The 5,621-nt window shown below is 38.4% G+C and overlaps 1 long non-coding RNA gene across 1 annotated transcript; it reads right to left on the bottom strand.

Moving 5' to 3' along the window:
• Positions 1–4,096: 4,096 nt before the first annotated feature.
• Positions 4,097–5,258, bottom strand: LOC106456272 (uncharacterized). The gene is made up of 2 exons (XR_001290429.1): positions 5,200–5,258; positions 4,097–4,980 (listed from the first exon to the last, which is right to left on the bottom strand). It is a non-coding gene; the product is annotated as an uncharacterized LOC106456272 (long non-coding RNA).
• Positions 5,259–5,621: the final 363 nt, after the last annotated feature.

Raw genomic sequence — 5,621 nt, 5'->3', positions numbered from 1 at the left:
AGAGAGAGAGAGAGAGAGAGAGAGAGAGAGAGAGAAACATCACCAAGCATCATTGCCTGGTGATGTCTGGCTCCCTACCTCCTCCCATCTGAAGGAGAGCAGTAGACAATCTAATTCAGGAACCTTCACCTTTGCCCTCCACTGGTGATGCCACTCCGTACCTGACCAAACATTTTTGAGGCAGAGCCGCGAGGGCGTGATATTTTCGGATTATGCCAGGTATGATACTTTGCTCTCAAGTGAACCATTTAATGTATGAAAATAAAGGCTTTAAAAAATCCCACCCAAGAGTCCCGAAATGTTCAAATCAAAACTTTCTCAAGCTCTCGATATTATTATGAGTAACAATTCTTTTGTTTTCAAGTCTGCAATGCTGAAATTTTATATGTGCTAATAATAATAAAAAAGGTTTCCACCAGCCTTCAAACAAAAGTCAGTCCTTGGCCAGTCTTATTACAAACCTGTTTGTCTGGATCTGTGAATCTGACCATTTTGTTCCCTTTCTCCATCAGTTTAACTGCCATTTAACTGCAGCTTTCCAGGATTGGCTTCTAATGTAAACTGATCGGCAGCTTTAACTGGATCACACACACGCAGATGGCATTTCACAAACACAGAAATATGCAGTGTTACGCTGCATGAGGGAGAGCTGCTCACCTTTTTTATTTTTTTTCTCCTCAGAGAACCACTGACATGTTTTTCTTTCTCCAGCCTTGCAACTAATAACGTGAATCCTCCACGTGGCAGACACATGCTTCTGATTATGAAACATGGAAAGTCAGAAATGTCTCTCCTCCAAACACACTCTGACTTTACTGCCCTGGTTTTTGTACTTTGCCTTCACAAAGCATGAGACGAGAATGAAATGAAAAGGAGAGAAAGAGAATGAAGCTAGTTATAAAAATAACATGGCAGATCAGTATTGTATAACAGCCATATCATTTCTGTTATGTGCTTTAAAAGTGGCTTGGACTTACTCAACTTCATGTGTTTATTCATATTCCTATATTACACGCAACTTTTTAAACATTTTAATACTTTTTAAAAATCATTAATAACACAGTTGTTGATAGGAAGTTCATCGATGCCTTCTGGGGATTATTATCTCCCTGCAACTCCCACATCAGGGTCTCTAAACACAGGGCAGAGCTCCAGTTTAAAACTGTCACACAGACCCGGTTCACATGTTTTCAGTTACTCTAGTTGATTAAGACGCCTTTCAGGTGGACTTTGGGTGCCGCTCAGGTGAGGGTTGTGCATTTTGCCCTAACAGGTGCTGTCAGACACAAAGGTTGTTACCAAGGTAAGTTAAGCAAGACTGTCAGGCAGCATTATAACATGCTGACAGTCCAGATGCATCAGAGTTTTTGAAATGCTTTGTAGGTGCGCCACCAAAATAATCCCAGTACAGGGACTGCATATGAACATAGTGTTTTGGGGTTTTTTTGGCTGCACTTCCAGTTGTTAGGAAGACACACTGGCTTCAGGAATCAGTTTGTGTTTCAACCAAATCAAACAGTAACATGTAATGTGACACAGGCAGCAGCGATCCTGAAGAAATATTCAGAGTAAGCATTTAGGTCCAAATGCACTTCGAGTATCCAAAATAAGCGCTCATTCTTGATAAATGCCCCAATTCAATTCATATCCCCCCAGGATAGTTGCATAACAATAGCTTCCTTTATTTTTGTTTTCGAACAGTATCTCCATGTTTGCTTACCTGCTAATCAGCTGCACAGCTGACGCACCTGTGTTGCTGTGAATTTACTGGAAATGTTCAAGAAAGTGCGGCTTTTATTTAGCCATGCTGATAAAGGGTGACAGTGTGGGAGCGTTATCACTCAGCTCAAACACAGCTCTGGGTCTGTTTGCCTGAGGCCTCTTTGTTTCAATATTACAGTCTCGTGTTTATTGTGGTTCCTTTAAAACACTTTAATCTGTTGTATATGTTTCAGTTTCTAAAAACTGGCCCACATTTTTTTCTTCTTTTTTTTCTTCCAATAGTCATCTGAAATTCGTTCCTTCAATTCATTCAGCCAATTTATCTGGTCTGCTGGCATCAACAAGGAGGAAAATGAATTCAGTGTGTTATTTAATTAAAAAAAATCCTTTCATTGAGAATGTTCTATTGATTCCATACAAATCACTTTTCTTTTTAAACTACACACGCATGCCAAACATTTGGCCAGCTGGTGATTTGTTTTTGCTAATTGGTGGACAAATCCAAGGACATTGGCTCTGATTGAAACTGGAGGTGAGGGGGGATGGAGGAAGATTTTAATTGATCAGTTTAGCATCAGCAAATCATTGGAGCAGAGAGGTTTGGGCAAAATCATGTTAGTTTAACTGGAAAAGTGAACATCCGCAGTCAGCTGACAGAGCAAGCATGAATATAACTGTCCTGACTGAACTTTTGCTGCGTCTAATATAAAGGATTCCTTTGTTTCAGGAGTCTGAATGAAATGAATTTAATCCAGTCTCGGCTCTCAGTCACATCTTAAAATGTGAAGGGACTCTTGAGTAGAAAAGGTGACGCTAATAGTTCATCTTCCATTACCTAACTTTACCTTGACTGATACAGTGAACATCCACTTTATAATGGCCTTATTGTTCCCTCAAACAGCTGGAATACAGATGTGTGAAGTCTGTATTTGAGCAAGGAATCACCTTAACAGTAAGTGCTAGAGGAAAATTTAACAGTACTACTAATTATATGTACATTCTAAAAGCTATAACGCACATATAAGAAATATCTGTAAGTAGCTTCAATCAGCTCCACCTAAAGCAGCTGCATAATCAAAATCCTTTAATCCAGGATATTCTGACAGGACTCAGTTTGGTTTCATAGTTGCCATAGCAAAACTGGGTTTACAGGTATACTACAATATTATGCTCCAGTAAATGTATCCAATTCATATGTGAAATTTTTGGACATTGTTTTTATGTCCAAAAAAGATAAATACAAGACAAGCAACAGATATTTACCTGCTCTGCAGCCATTTTTCACAAATCAATTCTATTTTTATTTTAACCATTTTTGCTATCATTTTTCAAAATAAAATATAAGGCTTGGAATTTCTTCTTCTTCTTCTTCATTTATTTATTATGTCTAAAGATCACTTCTTCATGTCAGTATGTGTGAAGTTGTTATGTGGAAAACTGTGTGATGTCTGTAACAGTGACACACAGAACAGTCCTTATATTGGTAAAAGGACAGCTGAGTAATAGAACATCCATACGTCTGTCATGCACATCTCAATAGTGAATATGTAAAAATAAAATAAATTAAAGATGTAAAAGTCAAGATTAATTAATTTCAAAAATATGGATTAAAAATTACGATGTAACATAAGGAAATATTGTTCACAGAATTTGCATCAATTTAATATGATGCACCATGTTAATCAAACAAAAAAGTAACATGCAGTATGTAGTGATAGCAACAGGAGATTACTCTCCAGTGCCGACTTGCTATCCATGGTAACATCAGGTGTAAACAAAGGCAAAACACCAAGCAACTGGGTGACATTACAGTGGCAACTTCCATCTCTTCTATACAGTATATGGTTATTTTTTTCTAAATATTTGTAGTAATAACTGAATCATCGAGTCGAAAGCTTAAACCAACAAGTTAAACAATCCGTTTAGGTTTCCATTTACTTAAACCACTGATGGATACTTGACTCCAGGCACTTTATGAGTCACAAATCATAGCAGCTACAAACACATCTCAACTTTTAGTAGTCCTCTAAAACAGGATTATTTTTGTGTGTTTTTGTAGCATGTGCTCCTTACTCTCATTATTACTGTGTTTGCAGATTGTAATTTCTCACTTTGTAGCATTATTCCTAAATGCGGCACAGGTTTTGTTCTAAAGCAGTGCCAAGAAGCTCGCAGCACCCAGATCCATGCTGATAGTGTGTATGCCGTGTTCCCGTCTGATTCAATTTACAAAGAACATGTGACTGTCACTCGCAGGACACAAAGAAAAGTACATGGACATAATGGCTTGAGAGTACAGATGCTGTTATTTTGGTCTAAAGCTGCTCAAAATGTATCTGAACCTTTGACACAAATCACAGTGCACACCATAAAATCTGATTCCCAATTAAAAACTTTATGAATGCTCAAATATCAATAACAGTACAAAATGACAGCTGAACATCTACTTTTTCTCTTGTTTAGACAGGCTCCCCCAATTCTTGAGATATTTTTTAACACTAATCAAATGAGTAATTTAACCATCTGACTCTAAAAATATGATAAATACATGTCTTAAGGGAGTTGATTCATTAAACTGCTTAGATATTTCGATTTAAAATAGCTATTATGGTTGCTAACATCTGGTGGTACCCATTAAAATTTTCTGTCCAGCTTTACTTATTTAAGAAAATAAGTATATATTCCCTGCTCCCCCTAAATGTTGAGATATTCCTTTAAGCAGTTTTTATTATGTGCTTCTCTGATCCTCCACATTTTTGCTTCTGATTGCTTCATACCTCTTGTGACTTGGACTGGATGGACGGGAGCGAGCTCAGGTAAACAGCAGGGTGTTCCACAGTAAACATCGATTGTGGACCCCAGAGGGCCTCGGTTGCCAGGGCTAATCTTGGCCTTTAAGCTCTGGGTCACTAAGTGTTCATTCGAGAGTGAATCACTCTTCTGTGGAAAATCAAAGTGGTTGCTGCTGTGCCGGCAGTCTGTCCTGCTGGTTTTGCAGAGTTGGTGGAGATATCACATTATGAGACCACACACACGCCACGCAGCAACAGGTCAGAGATGGAACTTGTATAAACTAATACTCCAAATATCCTTTGTGCCAAACAAAGCCAACGGCACACTTTGAGGCGAGATTAATGGAAACCTGTGAGCGTGCGTGGAGATGCGATGATGCCAGCAGGACTCGGCTTCCACGTTGTAAATATAAGTAGTCATCAATCCTCAGCTCCACTTAGATCCAAGGGCTGTCTGGATTTCTTTCTGGAAACAAACACATAAAGGCTTCTTTAATAAATGCTCCGTCTGTGGGTCTTTTAAAGTTTCGTGAAGGAGTTCCTCTAGAGCGAAAACACTGAAACTGCCGGTTTTTCCAAAACAACCCGAGAAATGAGAGAGCATTTTATCATTTGCTCTCTCATCATTAATATATTGATAAAGCTTTATATTTTTAGCATAACTTAAATGGCAGTTGTTGCTTACACAAAAGTTCACGACTTGCCTCAGCTCCGTGGAGCATTTTAGCTTCTCTTTTAATCCTGTTGTTTTGCTTTTATGATTTACTCATCAGATTGAGTCTTTTTTTTTCCCGTCAGCATCATTTCCTGTTGCAACAGGCGACTGCTTTCAGCCAAAATATCTCGAAATAACTCAAACTCTCAAAAACCAAATCTCTGCCAGACGGTTAAAGTCCTGCTGGCAAACACGGGGGAACATTTAACCACAAAGAGACTGATGGGTTTTTTTATGTTAAGAATCAGTGCACACAAAAATATAGTCAAAAAGAAATGCTGTGAGTATCGGGCTTACGTGTTATCCACAGAGGAAAGAAAGTACTTAAGGTGCATCTGAATGTGTTTCATGTGCGTGGGAAAAATATGCTTTGTGGTGTATCAACATTGACA

This window comes from Pundamilia nyererei, unplaced genomic scaffold (genome assembly GCF_000239375.1).
Source record: "Pundamilia nyererei isolate P.nyererei 1_Seehausen unplaced genomic scaffold, PunNye1.0 scaffold00004, whole genome shotgun sequence".
NCBI classification, from domain to species: Eukaryota; Metazoa; Chordata; class Actinopteri; order Cichliformes; family Cichlidae; genus Pundamilia; species Pundamilia nyererei.
The sequence above is the reverse complement of the archived record's forward strand: the minus strand, read 5'-3'. Positions and strand labels throughout refer to the sequence as shown.